This window comes from Anser anser, assembly GCF_964211835.1.
Source record: "Anser anser genome assembly, chromosome: 12".
NCBI classification, from domain to species: Eukaryota; Metazoa; Chordata; class Aves; order Anseriformes; family Anatidae; genus Anser; species Anser anser.
The window spans coordinates 20634559-20658192 of record NC_139733.1 but is presented as its reverse complement, the minus strand read 5'-3'; the positions used below and the strand labels follow the sequence as shown (position 1 = coordinate 20658192).

At 39.9% G+C, this 23634-nt stretch overlaps 1 long non-coding RNA gene across 1 annotated transcript; it reads right to left on the bottom strand.

Annotated features, from left to right (window-relative positions):
* Positions 1-216: 216 nt before the first annotated feature.
* Positions 217-2971, bottom strand: LOC310880293. The gene is made up of 2 exons (XR_014571600.1): positions 2603-2971; positions 217-810 (listed from the first exon to the last, which is right to left on the bottom strand). It is a non-coding gene; the product is annotated as an uncharacterized lncRNA (long non-coding RNA).
* Positions 2972-23634: the final 20663 nt, after the last annotated feature.

Genomic DNA, 23634 nt, shown 5'->3' with positions numbered 1-23634 from the left:
AGTAGTTCTGCATTCACTTCTAATTTCTATGCAAACCTCTCTGATTATGCACACAGGAGATGGGGACTAAGCTATGGGCCACCTCATCTGCTGTGTGTAGCAATTCCCTGCTAGAGAGGTTCATTATGTCTACAGGCGCTAGGCCAATGGAACAAGTCTGATAGATATCTATTGCTAGATTTTAAACAACAACCACAGTAATCCCAGCCGCCTAGGCTCTACCATAACAGCAAGAAGAACGAGGTTTGGCTGGGTGAGGACAGCCTGGCTGGGACGCTGCTGGTAAAGGCACCAGAGCAGGGCAGCAGTCATGAACCAAGGGGCTGAGAGAGCAAAGCCATGATTTGTAGATTAAGCTCAGAGTTTAGGGGATTTGCTGGATGCTCAGCTGGCAGCACGAGCAAAGAGAAGACTTTCATCTGCATTTGTTGGGCCAGGCAGTATTGGATGAGGAACATGGTATAATTCTTCCTGTGACTGCCACTTTGGATTGCAGCAGCCAGCCCCACTCAAGGCTGCCCTCAGCAGCCATTTGGAAGGCGAGCCAGTGGCCACCTGCCTGCGAGACTGAACTTTTGTTCAGAGTACATCCCGTTGCTGTTCTGCTGCATGAACTGGCTGCCTTTGGGCTTCCAGGTGGGTCCCAAGCTGTTGTCAACCTTCAAAACCCTTCATGGTGAGAACCAGTCCTACCAGAGAGGTCATCTCCTTTCTTCCTCCTCATGTCACCCTGCAGTAGCCAATGCCAGCAGAAATATTCAGTATTCAACCCTGAGTGCTCATGGCTGAAGGGAGGGCAAGACAAGGACCCTGGAATGAGAACAAGCAGATGCAGACATGGTAAAGAATAAAGAAGAGGGGCCAAATAGGTACCCTCAGCTCCACTAACATGGTGCAACCTTGCAGTTGCTTCTCCAGATCCTCACTAAATTCCTTTTTGGAACGTTTCCCTACTGGTCTGTCTCATATTTTATTTAATAAGCCTAGCAATAAGCTGGGGGTTGAAAATTGCAAAAGCCACAGTAAAAAGATAAATGCTGCCTGGGTTCCTGCAGCAAAACACATCGCAGGGCTGGCAGTGGACATTAACATTGTAGTTGTTTTAGGAAGGAGGGTTTTGAACATGTGATGAATGTTTCTGCTACATATAGACATTCTTAAATTAAAATGAAGCCAAGCCAAAAATATTTATCAAAGGTCATCAACTTATTATTAGCTGTGTAATAGTACCGTCATCATTTTTGCTCACAGCTCACTGAAATGCTACTCATTGGTTTAAACAAGGTTGTGTCAGGTAATGTTCCAATAAAACAAAAACACAGTTCTTGCCCTAAACAGTTTACCTATACAATAGCATACATTGCCTTTGCTACTGCCTCTATTTTTACCTGTCATAACAGAACATCACTGCTGTTCCTGAAAAATAAACTGGATCATGTCTATTGGATCTTAAATTCTGAATTCTTGCTTTCAGCTGATCTTTCTTCAGCTTCCACGGGAAGGTTATATATGCTTCTCTTGTAGCTCTCTTCCCTCCCCCACACCCTCCCAGCCCCAGATCAGGATCTTCATGCAGAGTACTGGGAAAAATGAAGTTGGGTTTATGTTAGGACAAGGGTGTTCTACTTCAGTTATTTATTGCAGTAGTCACCCCATGGAACTGTTCTTTTCTCAAATTGCATGTATAAATTATCAGCTATTACTCCCTCCTGCAAAGGTTGATGCAACCTCTTGTTTTACAGGTACAGTGAAATGTAGAGGTTAAAACATGCTTATGACTTGATTTTTCTCCCTGCTTCACCAACTGAAGAGAAACAGCAAAGGAAGCCAACATATTACCATATGAGCAGCTTATATGCTAACTGGAATTATATATAAGTTTTGTGAAGCATTCTGAAATGCTGTACATGAGCTTTGAGAGACTGAGCTTCTCACTGCTATTCATTTTTCAATTTTCAGCTTCAAAGATCTTGGACATTCTCCTCTAGGCTCATCTACAAGCAGGAATCCAAGGTCTAGTCACATCAGATGATTTTCTCAGACACAAGATTTGTTGCAGCAGTCTTGAGACAAACCAGGAGAAGTAAAAGGGAAGAAAGTTTACGCAGTATTAGAGTTGCTTTCATTTTTCCCATATGCCATGACAATTCTATTGTCCTTCAGAGATGAAAGTAAATGCACTTTGAGGAATATGAGTAAGATTATGTTTTTTGTACTTTATAATCTGCTTTTCACTAACTCTTTTGTGTACTTCCATGCAAAACTGTTCTCTGTTAGCTATTGTTATAGACATGAGAACCCCACTGATTGCTGACAATCAGCCTTACTGGAACAAGATTGTACTCCAACGAAAGGTTTAGTAAGAGAAGCATAGGCGATGCCATGCCATCTGACTACAGTCAATTCCAACTCCAAGCAGATCTCTCTGCCCTGAGAGAAGCCTTTCAGAGTGCATTGATACAAGGCTGCCCTACAACATCCCATATACTTTGGCAGTGCGTCCTACTGCTAGATTCTTGCCTACATGCTGGTGGTAGAAGCTCCTACCAGGAGGAGTAACACAGTGCCAGAGCTCACCACCCAGGACCCAGTCCCACCGTACCTAAGCACAGCAAGTAGGGCAGGTCCAAGGACAACAGCCAACTTCAACCAAGAGTGCAGATCACAAGGCAAGCTTGCAGCAACAATGCACGTCCAAAATCCAACCAAGAGAACAATCCTCATATCAGAGTCCAGCTGAACAAGGCATTCAGCCAGACATGACCCTAAGAGAATTAGAGGCCAAGAGTCCTCCTTTACAGCTTTAGCCAAGCCTGGAGGCCCAGGGCTGAGCTTAAATGAAGGGCCTGGGCCTATGGGTGGGGTGGGCAGGGGCCTCAGGTGAGGCTGCTCAGGTACACCAGGGCCTCTGAGTGACCTACCACTTTCTTGCAATCTCCTGTTCCCTATTCACAGTATTCAAACTCAGTAATCAATATTTGAAAATCACCCAGGTGGAGGGCCTGTTGAGATACAGAGGTATTTTTTCATATCTTTATATGGAAAGTTTGGAAAGGCTGTGGCACTGGAACCCCAGCTGCTGTGTATGACTGGGACCTGTATCATTTAATGGCAGTGGAGGTTACAGCACATGATTTTGTTCATATAACCCATCACATTGACCAGTCCCATTATTAATCTGAGCGTTTAAAGGAGTTCTTACTAGGAAAAAAAAAAAAAAAAAAGTAACTAGAGCTGGAAAAAAAAAAAGAGAAAAGGAGCAAGGTAAGGCAAGGACAAATACATAATTATCTTGAATGTAAAAAAAAAAAAAAAAAGAAAAGAAAAGAAAATGGTGAAGCAGAAGTTCATGTTCTTCTGTGTGGAACACAGCCCAGTTAATGTACAATTTAGATGCAATAGTTTTCTCTGGATGGGAAACCAGTTGGTTCTTTTTTATTTTTTATTTTTCCCCAGCTTATCCTTTTAACATTTTCCTGGAGAATAAAATAATGGTAGAACTGAACTCGTTCAGCGGGCTGTGCAAATTCATTAATGACATTATCAAAATAATGATTTCAAACATGTGTCAGCACAGGCAGCAACACCGCACTTTTATTGAGAGTCATCCTGCATTCCACTTCTGCCCTAATGTTAACACGCAGCTTTGTCATCCCCACTGCAAGAAGTATAGGGTCTTTAAAAAGCTATATTTGCCATGTTCCTGCACGTGCTCTCCTTGTAATTTCAGATATCAAGGCCCAAGCTGGCAATCAACCAGTTTCTATTGCCCTCCAAAAGAAGTTTTAAATAGTAGTGATCTTCTGATGTTACTTAATAATCTTTAAAAAATCAGCTATGAAAATGAGCAAGCTATGTGTATCTTTCCCCGCTAATTAGGCTGATTCAGATCCACAGCTCCTCCAAAGCACGGTGTAGGCTGAAGGAGGCTCTGGGCCACTTGTGCTCCCCTGGCATGTGGTGCATCTGATGTACAGGGTGTCCAGCACACTGCTGCCTTCCTCCTTACTGCCCATGCTGGCATTTCCATGCCTGTTCTGGAGAACTACAGCAGCAAAATGGGTGTTCCTGTACACACGACACTGGCCCCGTATGTGGAATTTTGACAGAAAATGCTGGCTGGGTCTAAAATTGAATGCTATTTGCCCACCAACAGACTATAATTTGGAGCATCTTTGAAAAGATGAGGAAAGGAGCTGCGAAATTGAATCAGGAGAAGGCAAACTGAAATGGTGAAGGTTTCCAGTGTAGCTGGGAGGGTGGCAGCATGCAGCAATTTCAGACAGTCTGGCTGCCCTTGGGGCATGGATTATTTATCAAATTGAGCCTAAGAGTCCATGCAGCTTCTAGACTGAATATTTTTTTCCCCTAAACTGTCTGGCTGCTTGCAGCAAGCCTCCACTCCGTTCATTCAGCATTGTCAGTGGTTGACTCCTGCTAGAGTAATGCCCTGCCACTCGGTGAAGGAATTGAAATTATAAATAAAAACATAGGAATAACGGGATATTTTGCAGGATCACGTCACTCCCTCTGTGTATCCTTCCCTGTCCGAATCCTGACATTCTCTGTCTAGTTCATATTTAGATTTTCCTGCTGCCCCCTCTTTCCAGCTTGTTCATGTGCTTTAGGTCTCTTTTGCCTAGTTTTAGAATGCCTAAAATAAACGGACATGTTCTCAGCCAGCATTGCTGTTATAAACATGTTTTATTAATTATAATGAAGTTAATGATGAAGGGTTATATCAGAGGAGATATTGAGAGAGCCCAGTGAAGAAACTAAATCATCTAATGATATCAACCTGCCCACTAACCCTTCAGAACAGACCTCAAAATGAGCCTTCCAGTGTGGTGGAGCTAACAGAACAACTGATAACACTGAAGCACTGAATACATAAATAATAATAATGAATAAAACTCTGGTTCCTAAAGCTTTCTTCGCAAGTTCTGCTGATGCATTGAGAAAGTTTATAAAGCTCAGTGGGAAATTATAACAAGAGGTGATAACATCACGGCCATCCGCTAAAAGAACCTGATTCTAACCTATTTTATAATAGTGTTATTCAAGATGCCTCTGCTGACATAATGCAGCACTGGAGCAAGAAAAAAATAGAATCAGTCCTTCAGTATTTACTAAACAGTCTGACTGGTGTACAGGAAAAAACCATGAGGTGAAAGCTGAATAAATACCCCCATAATTAAAAGACTGCTCAAGCAAGTTTTTGGTTGGTTGGTTGGTTGGTTGGTTGGTTTTATTTTTTTATTTTTTTTTATTTAGAAGCTGTTTTGATGACATTGAAAAAGTTCATACGCAGAAAATCTGTCACAGCTAAAATACAACTATAAATCGATAGTGCAGTGATAAGCTACATGTGTGATGTAACATTTATTGACTAAGTAAGGGTAGAAATAATAATGGTAATACAAAGGTCTGCTTTCTCTTGGGGAAGCAGATGCTTCTGTAGGCTTGAGGAATCAGGTAGAATCTTAGGAAGAATCTGTACACCTGAAAATGAGGAGCAAAATCTTTAGATGCTGTGTCTTGTATGGCCCATCTCTCCTGCTGTTGTGAGTAGTAGCTAGATGAGCCTTGCTGTGATGCACTTGTATCTTCTGCTTGTGATGGGGAACATACCTGTATCAAGGTTGACTTTTAAGTAGTGAAAAAACAAGAATCATTAACTACAAATCATGTTTTCTGTGAAGAACTGTGTTTGGGGTGGCTGTTATTGCCTCTCAGGAGGCAAGTCCTGATACCTAGAATTTCTTTCCCTAGTCTTGCTCACATGTGTTGCTACCCATTACTGTGGTGAAGTGGCTGACACCTCTTCTCTTTCAAACCTTTCTTCTTCCTTGGAGCTGTCAAAGTGCTTTTGTCAACAAACATTAATAGATCCAGCTATTGCTTTCTGCTTAAAAAGCTAAACAAAAATTCACTTTGGGTTTATAAGAAGGAAGAGGATGGGGAAAAACTCTTTTAATAAAACATCTAATTTTCAATTACTGTTTAAGTTACCTTAATGTTTCTTTCATGTACTAATCTTCAGACATGCTTAATTTGTAAACTCCATTTCATTTGCTAAGGTTTTTAAATCCTTGGTTATTTTCTTTCAAGTGACTTTTATTTTCAAAGACATTCTTCTCTGTCCCCTGCTCTGGATAAAATAATTTCATGAGAACAAAAAAGAATGCTCTCACTTCTTATGCTCATAACAAACAATAATATTAGCTGGTCTAAAAATAAATAAATAAAAAAACCCCTCTGAGGCAAGTTTCAGCAAGTGCTCATGTCCAGACTGATCTAATAAAGTTTTAAATTGAGATTTGATGTTGTAGGAGGTGGTAGAAATGAATGACCTGTCGACAAGGATTTACCTCTGCTCTTTCAGAGGAAAGGAATTTGCTTAAAATTCCTCTCTTGCAACTGTGACTGTGAGGATCCCACTACCTGACCCTGCGTTAGTAGTTATAAGCCTTTTTTGCTGTCTCAGTACCTTCAGCCTTTTCAACCTCCCTTCCTTTTGACTCCTCAGAGGTTGTGGGATCTCTCCCACTTCACCCCCTGCCACTGCTATTCCTCTCTGTTTGTATGTGAATGTGGTAAATGACTTCCTCAAACACTCTATAGGTAAATCTTCCTGCAGGCTGACCTCCTATTTTGTGGAGTAAAGCTGTAATAAATCTTTGTCAGCTCATACATGAGCATATGGTGGTATTTTAGTTGTGCATAATTTCTTTTAAACTCCATCAATAAGTAGGGAAGGACAATGCACAGAGAAACTTTCTTTTATCCTTGGTACCTGATCCAAAGCTCCTTGGAGTTGTTTGGTGTTTCTTAAATGATTAGGGGTGTAGTCTCTTGGAATAAATTCATCTCTAATCCTCATTTGTTGCAGAAACCCCTTGCTGTGTTGCATATTGTGTTGTTTCTCTCTTTGTGTAGAGTCTAAGGGTCCAAACGACCCTTTACAAAGCTGTGTGCCCCCATGAGTCCTGGTCTGTGCTTCTTTGCCCACCCAATAGTGATCTGCTTTGCAAACCCATCCGTGTGGATCATTGTATCTTCTATGTTTTCTCCAGACTGCTTTGGCAGTGGGATTGTGGTCATCAACAGTAATGAGCATGTGATCCAATGGAGGTAAAAGAAGAGATGTAATATTACAGTGGTACCACCTCATGCTTAATACTTGATTGTGTTCAAGTGAAGAATACTGCAGGAATACTCAAAAATTAATATCAAATAATGTCTCATGCAAAATCACAGCATTTTATATTTAAATTGTTTTTAATGGAAAGTATGCATGTTGAAGGTCGTGCTGCTGTAGCCCTTATTTGTCAAAGTGAAACTCTTCCAAGGTGAAAACCCAATGAAACATGGCTCTTTTTACATGAAGGGAAATATCAGTGTTCACTCTTCTGCTTTGCAGTTGTAAAGTAGAAGTTACCAGGAAAAAAAAAATAAATAAATAAAGATGTAAAAAGAGTGCAAACTGAATCAAACACTTTCCTTAACAGTTCTGTCATTTAGTGTATGTACTAAGAAAACTTCCCCCAGAACTCCTGCAGAAGGTAACAGATGCTTTCCTCTGAATACCCAGGAATGGTGAGGGTTTCATGTGAACCAAATCCTGAAGTCAGGCAAAACTTCCAGAACCTGCATTAATAATGCCAGAAGTACGTGATACAAGTATCATACTACAGAATTAAATCCATTCAGGAATATAGTGTAAAACAAGTCTTGTCTGTGATGTGTATTCTAGTTGGCTTCCAAGCTGATGTTTTTGTCACAGTAATGGTTCGCTCCAAAATGTTTCCCTGGAAGAGGAGAGTGCATGAGCTGCCAGCATTGGATGAATGATAGGAAAAAGGAAGAATCTCAGTCCTCTGAACATCCCTGCTTTCATCCTAGGAAAATTAGACATTGGGAAATACACTGAATGAGAACTTTCTTCGCAATAAACACTTAAAAAAAATAAATCTGAAGAGATGATTTAAAAGGACAATGGCACAGAAGTCTATAATGAGTCTGGACCTGTGCTACTGCATTTATATAGGCTTTCCAGCAATAAAGTAGGTTAAAAGACAAATTAATTGTATGCTTCCTCTTCAAGAGAAAGAGACCAATGGTAGTTACTATGGCAACTACTTGCAATTCATTCTATTAACTTTCTTATTGCAGAACAATCAATAATGATACAGATCGCTTTAGGATAAAATATACATGAAGGCTTTTAAAAATATATACAGTTTGCTCTACTTTCAAATAAAATCTGATATGCTCTTGAAAAAGCAAAGATGATGTTAAACAGAGGCAAAACTTGGTTTTGCCTGCAGGAGGAAAATGGTGAGTCAAGTTCGTACCAAAATCAATCTTCTCCTCTTAGCAACTTCAGCAAACTGTTTAGACTCATTTCTTCTGAAATGTTTTGACATTTGTCATCAGTCTAATTGTGAAGGTTATACCTTATTTAAAGACATAATACTGTGTGCTGATATCTCTGCTCAAGCTTGTTGTGTATATTTACACTCTTAGGAGGACTAGATAACCACTCCAAAAACCTTCTGGAAATGCAGTGCTATCAGCAAAGTGGTCTGCCCAAAACCCTGAAATACCTTTCCCTAGCAGCTGCCCCAAAACCTCTGATTCACAAGTAATTTTTTGCCTTCCTATAGGCTTTCTACAGGCCATACAAAAGCTATTTTGGGGTCATGAGTATTCTCAAAAAACTATCTCAACTGTGTTTACAGGCTTAGATGTCTAACCATACTTGCAGTATGTTCTTCAATTTATTCTTCTTTCTCAAGCAAATCAAGGATAAGCTTTACAAAAATTTATCTTTATTTCCATGATTAGCTTTTTGCTTTTTTCCCCTGTTCTATCTCTATTTGAAAAAGTATAAACCCAATAATTATTCATATTATGAGTCAGTGGTCAAACTTTTCTCTCACTAGCACCTTTCTTTAAATAAAGGCAATGTAGTTTATGCTAGCTACCCCCCACTTCCTCCCCCAAAAGGCAATAAAATAAATATATAAACAAAATCTGAGTGTCTTTGGTTGTTCATATATAAGCCCAATAAAAGAAGACTTAACAATCAATCTGCCAATTTGGTGTTTCCATAGAAAAAATGAGCAGCAATTCCCAGAGGATGCATTTAAAAGCTCTACACAACTGCTCTCTACTTTGAGACAGTTTCTCTTGCCCTTTTAGGCTTTTCCCCTTCTCTTCTCTTAAAACAAACAAAAAACAGCTTAAGAGAAAATTGTCACAATATATTTGTAAAGTACACAGTGAAATATGAAGGCTTTTCCAATACCAGTAATGCTGTGTATACTGGGAGTCTTCATCCAAACTGTTTAGTTGCATAACACACCAAATCAAGATGTTGTGAATCAAAATAATATCATCCTAAATTGGATTTAGGGACTGCTTGGAGTATGAAAGCAATAATGGAGACTTTGCGAGGAGGGTTTCTCTGCTGTTACAGAAACCTGTACAATATATCTGGGAAATGGTTCAGTGGAGATCCTTGCAACAAACAGGTGGCACTGAGAGCTGAAAGTACGGTGCCAGGAGAGATTAAAAAAGAAAACAAGACCTGGCAAGAAAAGTCAACGCAATATGATGCCATCAAGTTAGGTTCTTGCTGCCTCAGTTGCCATAGCTTGTGTTCATGGATGAGAGCTGTGACTGAGTGACACAAACGTAAAGAGAGGGGACTGACCAGTCACTTGTAAAACAACCGAACATGCTTCAATGTTTGTTGCAATTCTTTTCTTTCAATTTTTTTAAATGAAGGACTTAGTCCTGGACTCCTAACTCTCTGAGGTACACTGCAAGATTTGGTAAACTTGCTTTGTTTTGAGATCAGACTAAAAAAAATATTTCTGTTCTCTCTATAGATCTGATGACCTCTGAAATTAAGCTTAATAGTTTTATTTCTTTTGAATACTAGCCTCATAGGGAACTCATATGGAATATTTATTTTGCTTTTGATCCATAGCTGCTGTACCAATCCCTCTGTTCTCTAATTCTATTAGTCACTTCCTTTTTTAGTTAAAAATGCTAAGAAATGATTTAGAAACATACAGATTGAATACCCATGTGCTGATTCCAAGCTCTGTAATGTCAGTGGAAATACAGCTCGTGATTTCAGTAGACTTTGTATTAGACCCACACTTAGAGACATTATCTCAGCATTATGTGTCTTCTAATTCTCTGCTTAACCTGAGTTAAGGTTTGGTACTCTTCTTGCTCATCTTATAGAAAAATGCTGTAGTCACTATGATATCTGAGATAAAACCAAATCTCTTCTTTATTTCCTTGACTATACTATGTGTTTAAATAATGTCAATTTTAGTTGGATTTAAGAAGAAGGTAGAAGAAAACTGAGGGATTGACTCTCTGGTCTCAGGGCTAATGCACTCTGATTTGGTATGAAGAGAAGTGTCAGGTTCAATTCTCTGCTTCAGATAGGGAGGATGGATTTGAACTTAAATCTCTATTACCATGATTAACCCTGGGCAGATGAATGAAAGGCTCTACCTCTTTCTCCTCCTGGTTGCGCTTTCATCTAACCACAAAAACATTCAGATCTAAGTTACGAACTGCATATGGTCTGTTCCTTCAGCCAGGAGAAATGCTTTCTCTCTCAAAAATCAAGACTGAATCATTAATATTCCTCTATATATCCTTCTGGCAAACATAGATGGTGTCATTGTAAGCAGGTGGGCTTTATTTGGGACTGTTGTCACTGCATTCCTCTAAGAGCATGGTGAACCTGACAAGATGGCCAAGAGGCTGGTTCCAGAAGTGGGAAAGCAGAGCAAAGCTGGCATCCACTCCGTGAATGTAAACCTGCATATGCCTTTGAGTTACCTGAGATCTTTTTTTTTCCTGTTTTTTTACTACAGACACGCTTCCATTGGAGCTTTAGATGTAAAGCACACCAAAAACTTTAAAGGAACATGACATTAGTGGTCTGTTCACTTCTTTTTCTTGATGGTATCAAGATCAGAACTCCCACTGATAGCAGTTAGTAGCATCCAATCTGCTGCTGATGCAAGAAGTCTATTCTTTAAGAGGCTAGCAACTCTTTGGGAAGGTCAGAGGGTACCTTGCCATGCGAGCGGTAAGCATCCATCAAGAGTACACCACAAATTCTGCAGGTGGCATAACTTGCATGCCTAAGTACTGCTCAATGCCTGTTACATAAACATCTGATCTTAATTTGCTATGAATTAGTTTTAAAGGGAACTTGGTTTGTTTCCTGCTATGATGCTGTGACTAGATAAAGAAAACAAAACCTACGAGGGTTAAAAATGAGGTAGGATAAATAAAGTATGTTTGATAGGATAGTAATCTGAGAGCAGCTGTTGCTGAACAAATATTTATTACAATTCATCAGACTTAATAAAATATAGACTTACCATAATGCCAAACAAAAATGCTTATATAATAATTAAATATGCAAAATTCAAAGCTCCCTAGAAAATTAATTTTTGGGGAGACAGGTCCAAATCTATTTCACTTGTATGCAAATCTCATAAACAGCAGTGCAGAAAATCCTACGCCTTTGTGAAGATTTACTTAATCATTTAAAGCATGATATATGTTGAGACAATGAAGACATAGTTGTAAAACACCCTTGGTTATGACATAGCAGTGCTAGAGAATTCCAAATAAATGCTCATGTTCTGTCATTCTTTCTGCTGGTGAAAAAGTGGGGTGTATTAAAAATGCCAGACATGACAAGCTATATTAACTTGAGTGCTTGAGTAAACCTTAAATTTCTTTCCGTAATTTATATGCCATATATATTGACATATATGCCAATACAATACTAAAATATGCCAATATGTTGGCAAATATGCCAACATATATTGAAAATATGTTGTCGATATGTTGACATATTGTCAATAAGTTCACAATTTCTAAAAGCTGAAGGGTGACAGAGTTGCGAGCAGTAAACAATATAGTTCATGGGTAGGAATGTTTACTTGCACATTACACACCATCACTTATATTTATATTATCTTCAAACTCTTTCCCTGAAATCTCTTGAGCCCCTGCACAGTTAAGACTATCTGAGTAGTCTCAGCCCGTCAACACTTTGTGGCACTGCAGTGCCAAAAGGGATGTTTTTCCAAGGCTTGGCTTTTGACAGTGGCATCCAAAATGACAGCCCCTGTTCTGCTTGGAAGTATCAGCAGCCTTTTGGTATCTCTTCCTGCCACTCTGGGTACTCACCATCTGTGTTGGATGGAAAGCAATAGATGTTGTCAAGCTGCAGAATAAAATAATCATTTTCCTTTTCTCTGCAACAAGATCTTTGACTGGCATGGGGTTAACCTGAGCAGGTAGTGAGTGGCTTTAGAAAAGATGAGGAAGATACCAAAGAGTCGCAAAATGACACTTTAATCAAGCCTTGCTTGAGCAATTTGCTAATTACATTCAACTGCACTTAAAATTCTGACAACTCCTGTTTTTCCTTTGTAGAGACAAGTACAAAATTGTTTTGGGTACGCCAGTGATTATTATGAATACCTCGGTGTCGTATTATCCAAGAGACAGTGTCAAATCCTAGCAAAAGGCATATTTGCAATTTCCTTTCCAACTTCACTTTGGAGTAAATTTGGTCACCAGTTTATTCTTTTCTCCTCACAGTACATCTTTTCTATATTTAAGTATGTATAATGGATCTGCTAAAAAACATCAGAGACCATTAAGCCAGAGAAGCATGAAATCAAGTGGAAATTATTATTTTAATTCTATGCACTTGTGCATAACAGTATGAACATGGTGCCAAATAAACATTCATCTGAACTCCAGCTAGTACTCAAGACAGTAATCTGATTTTCAGTTTGGTAGCAGGAAATATGTGCCTGCATACATTTAAAGAGAAACTTAGCTGCAAAAAAGCAGCTTGTATATACTCTGAGAGGCAAAAGAATGTCAATTACTCAATAGTAATTTTATTGTTTAAAAAACTCTTCAAATGGCAGCACTGAGGCTTGACAGGCAAGTATCAGTCTGTAAACTTCACGTGCAATACAGAAGCATAAGCTGTGTTCATTGACTCTGCATGATCATGCCTCAACATGAGCAGGTTCAGAATTTGTCTTGCACACATTTTCTAAGGGGTGAGCATGCCTATATGCTTTCCTAGCCCTGTCACCTTCTGTTTGCAAGATATATTCATGAATATTAACTCTCTCTGTAGATGTGGAAGGTGTGGATCACAATTAGTCTTTTTAACTGCTACTTCCTTGTCTTCATGGCCTACTCTGTCTTTCCTTCATAAGCAGTTAGCAGGGCAACACTGTGTTTCCTTGTGAGAATTCCTGGGTTTTGAACGTAGCTGATTTTAGCACTTCCATAGCACCGAAGCTGACCTGCTAATGGATCTGGTAGGCTGTGCCAGGCCGTGACTGTGTAACTCGCACCATGTACTGCCTCTGCACAAGAGGAGATCCCTCTGAAGGGCTTAAGGAGATGACCTCCAGTAATACTGGACACAGGGCTGCGACTGCCTCACTTGTGTGCAATTAATTCATTTTTTAAATTCTCCTTTCCGGAAGGAACTTTTAGAGCTTTTAGAAAGATAAGCAGAATATTTTTCTGTTACAAGAGACGTAGCTATTTCTATCTGTTAGTGTCTGAATGCCATCACTACAATGCAGTTCAGCGAGACAGAAAGGATCCCATGCTTTCTGGATAGGAACTGAAACCCAGAGGAAAAGAGTATTTCCCAAGGATCTTAAGGGAACCTGCTGAGGAGAGAGTCTAATCTGGGCTCCCTGAATCCCAGATTAATATTTGAGGCACTTAACAATCTTTCTTCATTAGTCTCGCTGCATCTTAAAAGTGCTCTGAGCACATAGGTAATTCCTGGGCATGTCAGCAGCCTACTTACAGCTGATAATAAATTCAGCAGATGAAAGGTGGGGGAAGGTGGGAAAAAAAGAGTAGGGCATCAAAGCTTGAGTTCAGAGTAAAAAAAAAAAATAATAATAATAATAATTTGGTGGAAGCAACTGAAAAGGAGAAATTCCCCTCAGGTATCTCATGTCACTTAAGTGTGGTCTTGATGAGCATCCTTGAAAAAGCAGAAGATAGTCTAACAGGAGAAAATCTACAGGCCCTACCTTCCCAGATGAGTAATCTAATGTAGTAGGCAAGTTATAATTGAAAGCTGAATCTTTCAACAGCTCTTGCTTTCCAGTTGTGGATTGGTGTAATGGTTGCAGTTTAATGCTGTCAGACTGGAGCTGCACTGTGCCATTCCCCTTCAGTGACAAGTGGAGAAGAGTTCCCGTATTTTCTGTGTAAAATGCAAAGTAAAGCATCTCAGCCCACATGCTGCCTTTCAGCATCGAAATAAGTGGCTGTAACAAAAGGATGAAACAATATTTCCCTGCTTTCCTTGCATTTCTGGCTTCTTGATGTTGTCTGCGCTGCCCTTTGCTCTGTCATCTCTCTCCCCAGCTCTCAGAACAAGGAGGGTACTGTGGCATACTAAAAGAGCTGAAGGCAGTTAATGAATAACAAAATGGAGAGTGCACTTTCACAGACTCCATAATTTCATAAACTGCCTTACTGAAGGATAAGCCATCTGAAATCCCCAAAGTTTAAAGGATGGGGGGGGGGGGGGGGGGGGGGAGGGTGACGCATCTCTTCAGTACGTACTGTGTGAGAAGGAGCTGTGAGCTCTGGAGGGTGTCCTGCTGGCACTGTAAGGGTGGAACCTGCCACAGCCCTCAGAGGAGCAGTTTCTGTATCTGCCCTTTTCCTCTCAAGGGTTGTCCTTTAGGCCTGTTCAAGCTGGGGCCACATAACCTTTATGGTTCATCTTCCTGACCCTGAGAAGAAGCTATAGCCCCAAAACGTGCCTCCAAACTATGCTGCACATGGGAAGGACAAAATATCTCAGCAAAATAAGTCAGAAAATCCATAGCTGTGTAGAAAATCACCTGGAGTTGCTTCCTAGCTCTTCAGATGCCAAAGTCACTAAGGTCCTTCCTGCAGCTCCCCTCCTGTGCCAAGAGAGCGGCTGACCTCTCGCCTCACCTCCTTCTAGATTAGCTAACCCGGCAGAGCTCTGGTCTCTAAACTAATAAACAAAACTATAAAGGTATCCTGTACTATTGTCTTTGTGGAAACTTGCTGATCCTGTACCTATTTGGGTGATTGCCATCAATCAAATTTGTTTTAGAACAGTGAATCTGCAAAATTCACAACACAAACTCTTGACTAAGTAAAATTCAGTCATACAAGATATAATCTTGTGATCAACATCAAAAGCATTAGCTAGAAAATGGAATAAGAGCTAACACTAAATCTTTAAAAAATGCTGCATAATTTGAACACAATAAGGAAGAAGTATGTAGAAAGCTTATCTGGAAGAAAACGAGGAAAATTGTACGACGCTGCCTTTTATTAATTTTTGGTGAGACTGAGGATTTTTTTTCTCAGTGCCGTTCTCCTAAGTAACAGGCTGTGTCCCTCATTTGACGTGCACTGTGCTCTCAGTGCTGTGCTGACGTCTTTCCACCAAGACAAGGCCTGGTGCTGCACATGCTCTTCGAGCCCCCTTGCCCGTGCTCACGCGGTGCTGAGGGTGTTGGAGCGTGCCCCTTTGCTCACCAGCACCGCAGCTGGACAGGGGCAGAGCTCCTACCAAAAGGAGGATTTAGCTGGCCGGATGAGACCACACAATTATCAGAAGAACCTGTGCTTAAGCCAAAGAGGCATGTCTCTGAAGATAAGCCTGAAAGACAGAAGCAAGCAACAGTACAAATTTGTTTAATACCTTTCATGTGGGAAAAGACATCTCCCTGTGGCTTTGGTCGAACACTTTCTCCGGTTAACCAGCCTCAAGTTAGTTCTACAGTGTAGCTTTAATATGTAAGTGGAAAAGAAGAAGAATTTGCATTTGTGGAAGCCTCGCATGGCTGAGCACAAGCCTCTTCACTAGCAGGTTGCTGGCTAGGTGGGCAGCAGCTCCTCTGCTTCTCCTCTTGTGACATTTCTTACCCACTTCACTACCCTGTGATAGGTACGTTGGCCTGCACACCTTTCACATCTGTGCACACACTACAAAATATTAGTTTAATCTATCAGGGAAGAAGCTTTGAGCTGGACAAAGGACAGCAATACGGCTAACCATCCTGTCCTTTAACTGCAGCAGCTTTTTCTGTGTAATATTTGCATAGGTTTGGAAAAGAACTGACTGTGCATGAATTAATGTCTTTGTGTTTGTCTGCCTGCAATGTGTTATCTTCCCTGCATGGTTTGCTGTGACTTACAGAAGATGGCTGAGAGCAGAGGAAAAGTAAAGTAATTTCAAAGTGTCTAATTTATTTGGAGCTTTTCATACAGTTTCAAACAATAGTGTATATCCTCTGGTTCCTCCTGTGTTGCCATGGATTAGGAGTGTTTCAGTACTCCATCCTTAATCCCGGTGCTTATTAACACTTAGCTGGCCAGAGAAAAACAGTGGAAAAGATGTTTCAGGGGCGATTGCTAGGATTTAAGATCTTTTGAGCTGACTATAAAGTTCATTTTAGTCCTAATATAACAGAGACATCAAAGTGAAGTATTGATTAAACTACAACACTAGGCGGGCTGGAAAACTCAGTTCCAAGGTAAGCCTCTGCCTATTTTTCACAGCAAACAAGAGCTCCCTGACAGCACTTTGCTTCCCTTCAGGGGGCCAGTGACATGCCCCAACCTCTGCTGCAGAAATCTTGAGGGCTGGCAGCAGTACATGAGCTGATGGCAGGCTGGGACCAGGCTGCTTGCTATCTGCTGAGGGTGATCTGCTTAATTACTATAAATGTCTGCGCTCACTCATATGCTGAGACGTTTCTTTTGTGCTGCTTGCGTCTTCCACATTGCTGGCAGCAGCTCTGCTTCCCTTCTAAATGTCTTCCCCTGGATAATTCAGATTGCAATCCCTTTCACTAGCTGTTTTTGTTGTGGTGTCTTAATTTCCTGTATTTCTGACACGTTTACTTCTTGTTGATGTTGGAAAGAATAATGCGATAAAGAAAACAGCCTAGTGGTGCTGAAACTCCGTTCATCTCTTGGTCTTCCTCTCCAGTCTGAGTGCTCTTTGCAGAGGACAGAATTAGCCCCATGTGGGGCATTTCCACTACCCCAGATTTTCTGCCTGTGTTTCTTTTCTGCGACCTTGGAATTACTCAGCAGGCAGCCCAGAACAACAGCTAGAGTGACATAAACCTCTTCTGCCTAACAATCTGTTAGAAAAGGAATAAACTCTGCAAAATATCATTGTAGGTTTTATTTTTTTTTAATTTGGTTTTAACACTTACGATCTTAATAGCCAGCAACATGAGGTGTGTATGTGGGAGGGGGAGAGTAGGATCTGAAGCGCTTTATAGTCTTCAATTTCTTCTTTCTCTTTATTGAACAAAAGCTGGTTTAATTCTATCTATGGAAGGAGTGGCTCGTGCGAATCTCCAGCGAGGAGTTGGGCACTGAAGTCATCAATTCCACCGTGGTCCTCTGAAAACCCCATCTTCAGTGCTCAGCTTGGCACTGCATGATTTGTCTTCGCTAGGGCTTTACTCAAGATATAATCTAAAGAGATATGAGCGGATAAGAAACATGATTGATTGCAATGTTATTACTAATAATACTTTAAGTTGCATTTTTTATCTGCCCTATGTCATTGCATGCTGCTGTTCATAAATTTTAAGCATCTTTGCATTTCATGGAGAATTTTAAATAGGCTGGTTCAGTAGTAAAATCTATTGAACAAAATTTAATCTATGGTGATCTATAGTGAACTTTTGGGTATAACACTAAAAATTACTTAGTTATAACAAAGCTGTACCTCAAGAAAACTTTGTCAGAGAACACAGAAGCAGCACAATCACTGTGAATATTGGCTACTTTATACCCAATTAATGCATTTCTGATTTAAATATACTTGTCATTACTTTTTTCCTACTAGTGTTTGAAATGCTGCATTCTGTTTTATCTAGTTTTTCGAATTTAATATGGATTTATTCTTAAGTGCTTACACAAGCAACTAATTTCAAATTCTACTCAAGAAGGGCACATAAATAGATATTAAAAAGCACAACTAGTGTTGTGAGATGGTAGTGGAAATTGGAATAGTGGAAACATAAATTTTGTCTAGTTTTATTGTAATTCTACAGGAATTCTTTTTTCAAAACATTGCATCAATTTCCATATCCATTTGTTATTCATTATATCAGAGAATAATGAAACCATTTAATACACTATAGCCTGTCATATGTACTTCTCTTGGTGTTTCATTTTAATTTAGCAGTACTTAGTAGACACTTAACTGATTGCCATTCTTAAATTTAATAGGCAAAATCTATCTTTATCTTGTTCTCTTCCATAGATTAATATTAATCTTCTTTTAAGATAAGTTTCTACCACTAAAACAAAAAGGAATTCTTGGGAAAAAAAAATAAAAATAAAATTATCTAGCAGACTTATCTAGATCATGTTCTTGCTTGTTGCAAAGGCTGAAACCTTGATAAATCTTCCAGCCTCCTGGAATTCTATAGCTTGAGAAAAGACAAAATGAGGTGGATGAAATTAGCCTGAGGAAATGGGGCTATCCAGACCCAGCTCCAGTGCAGCCACAGGTGGTCTCCAGGAGACACTGGCTGCAGAGCTGCACTCTAAAACCAGCTGTCTGCTTTGGGTGTTTCCATCCACACAGAATTTGTAGGCCTTTTTCTTTGGGTGAGAAAGCAAGCTCTGGGCTTCGCAGCCTACATAACACTTGAAAATGCAGGTGTTAATCGCCAGTGTGTCCCCAGTATCAGAGGGCATGCTCTGGCCAGAAGATAGTGTATAAAGAGGGAACGCAGTATTATTGCCACTTTCCTGTCTCGCCTTTACGCTATGAAAGAACAAGCCAGATCTGCATTTTGAAGACATCATTAAGTTTGAAGGCTTGCCTACACAACTTGCTTTCACACTCTAGTTGTCAAGGTGAAAGCAGTTCTGCATAAGAGCTGAGGTGAAACCCCCAACCTTTCCTGAGCAAGCTTTGGGGATCACCAGGGGATTGTCACCAGGTTTTGGCATGGTCATACGGTTCCTTTTGGGGTCTGGAGAGGGGACCGGCAGTGGGAGCTCATGAGGACCCCCTCAGCAGGACATGGGCTATGAAACACAGGGTTTGCTCTCAACTCTGCTTTGTATATCCTTTTCTTTTTTTCTTATTTCTTTTCTTTCTCTTTACCTTCTCTTTAGTAAGAGCTTGGCTGACCAGCTGAGCCCACGTCTTTTGCAACACTGCTGTGAGCCTGTGACCAATGACAGCTAAAAGCAACGTCCTGGGCAGCCCCGTGCGGCTATAAGTTTGCCAAATCTTGCAGTGGCTGATAAGAGCATGTGCTGTGCTGGAGTTGCTCCAGCTGCTATTGTGAATTTTTAAATGAGTTTAGGAATGGTGGGGGAGTTCCAAGGGATGGGAAAAGCAAATGTTGTTCCAGTATTTAAAAGAGTAAAATGAGATGACCCTGGTAATTATAGGTTTGTCAGATTGGTACTGGTCCTGGAATGTCTGATGTAGAATTCGATTAATAAAGGATTAACGGTAGAAACCTAATTAATGCCAATCAACAGGGGCTTAGGGAAAGGAGATCCTGTCAAAATTACTTTTTTTGTGAATGAGATTACATATTTTGTTCATAACCATATTAATGCTAATGTAATAGCCTTCTATGAAGTATTTGACTTAGTACTGTGTGGCAGTGATTTAAAAAAAAAAAAAGCTCACATAAAAATGGATTAAAAATTGTCTGTCAGGGCTCAAACCGACTCTAATAAGTGATCTTTACTAGACATATATTTATTTTTCTGATGGACTCTATGAATTTCTTATCCCTTTGTTATATTAAGCATTTTTTGACTTTGAAAAGAAATGTTCGTAACTGTAAAAGTGGCTGGCTTTGGAGGAGGACCTGTCACTGGTGCAAACAGTTTTGTATCCAGATAAGGAAATGAGCATTTTAGTGTAACCATATGTAAAACCGTACCTAGAAACAAGGAATCTTCACTGAGAGACTTGGCTCTGGGAAACTGACAAAAAGCCCTCAGGGGTCGTAGTGGCTAACCATGCTGAACATGAGCTCCCAACATGGTTATGGGTAAGATTATATTCTGTACAACTTAGTATAGTGTAGACGACTCCTCCATTATAGTTATATAAATTTCATTAATACATAGCAGCAAAACCAATCTCCATTGCATTCCACACTGGCTAATAAACGTCAGACCCTTGGCAGGGTTTCAGCTCAGGTTATGTTCCCGTAGTACACTTGCTCTGATCTAACCATGGGCCCTACCTCCGTCTTTATCAGCACAGTTCTGCTGACTCCATCGTATCAGAGTTCACAATTGCTGGACTGCTAGGAGAATTATAAGCGAAGACTTTGTGGAGAAGGGATAGGTTTCTACTACAAGATCAGTGGTGTGTGGGCCAGGAAAATTGAAATGGGAGTTAAGGGGTTATTCTGCCTCTGCAACGGGCACTAGGCAAAATTTGACACTGTTTTAGCTCTTGAATTCACAGTTAGGAAGGATGTGAGTAGTGAAAGGACCTCAGGGATGATTGTCATGAAGTTTTGGGATAGTTTGACTTTATTGGATTAACCTCCTATAGTCTTGGAAATGGAGGGTTTAAACTATTAGCCCAAATCTAGTATGTCAGTGAGTCCCATCTTGTCCCATTTATCATGGCTGTAAATCCCCTGGTCTGTTTTGCAAGATGCCAGCCCTTGTAGGAACAGTAGGTTGCCAGCATTTTAACTTCATATTTGGACAGTGGAAGCTTCAATAAAAATAAATATATATTCCTTAAAATGGAAAAGTTTTTGGATGATCATGCAAGAAATCATTAAAGATTTAATCATTTGTGTGAACAGGGAATGCAGATAGAGGAGTGCATCCTCCTAGTTTAGTAGTGGTTAAGAGCTTAAATTGGTCTAGAAGTACCATCAGTGCTGGTAGTTAAGGTGATTAACTATTGGAAAATACATTGTGGCTCATTCTCTGTCAAACTGAAGGCTAGAGGTGGTGCTGGATGGTCTGCTCTAGTTCTCGCAGGAATTAATTCAGCAGAGTCTCATGGTCTGCGTTAGGCAAAACACTGTACATGCCCTCCAGCCTTTCAATCTGGGTCTGAAGTGAGGCTGCAGAAGAAAATCCATATCAATTAGAGAAGCAATATTTGTGATGTGTCCTGTTTATTGGTTCACTAGGGCTTGAGGAGGTTGGGGTTGTATTTGTTATGTTTATATTTACTGTTCTGGCCAGTAGTTTTGACTTCTTTTACCTCCAAGATTTAGGTTCAGTAGCAAACAGTTCCAGCTCATCTTAACTATCTTCTAATTTCCTCCAAAAGATTAATTATTAGCCTATATAAATATTATATCTATTAAAAAAAAAAAAAAGTGTTCTTGAGCCTCAGATAAAGGAAATAAGGCTGTTATGAAACCAGAGATGTAGATCAATTAACCAATACTTTTATATTTGTATGTTCTAATACAACGTTTCTTCATCTTAATAATCTTTAGACATACGTTTGGGTAGTTATTGCAGTGAGATTAAGGCTGAGGTCCCTGAAACCCCTAACGATCTTTTACTTTTTATTAGACAGAATTATTCTCTAATAATGTTAAAACTTTTTAATTCAGTGAAATAAATTTACTCAGAAATTTAATACAACAGAACTGTCACTTATCCATTACTTGCAAGAGAGGAAATTAAAGGCTGAATTTCCAAAAGACCTTACACTGTCTAATGCTAGAGCTCTTTTGAAACTTTGGTCAAGAATATTAGAAAGGTACTTTAACTTTCTCTCAAGGATTTAAATTTGGGATTATATTATTATTTACATTTTATTATTAAATAATTCAATATCAAATGAAAATCTGGCCTTGTCTTAGTAAATAAGAGTTTGTCTGCTCAGCACTATATCACTCCCTGGGTGGAGGGGGGCATGCACCAGGAGCTTGTAGTGTTCTTAGATGTATACTGTTTGTTTTTAATTTTTTTTTTTTTTCAAAAATCCTGCAGCTGCTGACTTCCTTAAACAATGTTGTCAGTTTTGTGAGCTCTTGAGCAGGACTCTCCTTCAATAGCAAGGCCTCAAAGTTCTTGATAAAAGAATTGATTGCAAAGTGCTTCATGTAAACATTGCTATTTACATTTAGCAGGCTAGAATTATTCAAAGAAAAGGCCAACTTCTGATGTTGCTTAAGATTCTGAGGGATCAAGTGGAAAAGCTCTAGCATAAGGACAGTGATAAACGAAGGAAATAAAATTGGGGGTTTTGCAGAATGACTTTGAAAACACTGTCACTCCTGAGGGTGTCTGATGTTGAAGAAAAAGAATTTAAGAGAATGTGGTCCAAGTGATAAAATCCACATACCAAACTGCGAATTATTGCCTGGTTTTGTGTCTTGAAATTTTCACATTATGATTCCCAAAACAGCATTTTTCTTGGTGCTTTAATTATTTTCTCCATCGACTCCTCTAAAGACTCATTTGAGGCTTTTGAGTCTGACAAACTTTTTAAATAAAAATAAATAAATCAGAAAGCAAGACCGTCTTGCAGGACCAATTCTCCCAGGTATTTCAAATGCCAGTGATAAAGTCCATCTGCAGCAAATGTGAATGCAGCCTGAGTCCAGGATAAGCACTAAGCCCATCTGGAATTTGCTGTAGAAACTGATAGTCGACTGAAAGTAAGGTTGAACTCCTGTTTGTAAACATCCCGTGTATGAGAATCGACGTACCCTGATGGGACACGAGCAATGGTGTATCTGTGCTTCCTGCAAAAGCGGTGCTCAGGACCTGCCAGCACGTCGACAGCTGCAGGCTGGAGAGCAGTCATGGTCCCTTCCTGCTGGCACGTTCAGCTCGCGTTGGAGCCAAGTCACACGTTCCCCTCGCTTTCAGCAGAAGTTGTATGGCTTAAGTTAATGTCAACAGGGGATATGCGCAGGCATCACGGGGAGAATGGACTTCATAGTGTGCTAATTAAAAAAATATTCCCCTATTGTACCTTTCCCTAGTACCCCACTCTTATAACCAATTTACTCTGCAGAACTGATTATCATACTAATAGCATTCCCTCCAGTTCACAAATAGGACTCCAGTTGAGAATATCCATTAAATGTAAAGTTATATAACCTGTGAGGTGCAATATGGGAAGTAAAAACTTGTTAAAGGCTTTCTTTAGTACGAGTTTACTTTGTTATGGCTTTCTGCTTTTTAGCTTTTTTTTTTGAATGCTCACATAATAATTTACAGATGTGGAGTGGTCAATTCAGTAGCTGAGGAGGCAGCTCAAAGAAATCTTCAATCACGAACTTCCTAAATTATTTTTTTCAGTTTCTTTTAGACTTCTTTGTTTTTCATTTTATTCTCCGTTACTCTCTCTTGCTTTTGTTTTGTAGTCTTTCCCTTTCCTTCTCACTACATTGCTCTCTTTACTTTTCCTATTTGCTTGAGATGTCGAGGTGCCTGTCATCCATCCCTTCCAAGCAGCTGTACATCTTCATGTTCAGTGGGTCTCAGCACTCACACTTGCGCTCAGTCCTGCAAATGCCTGAG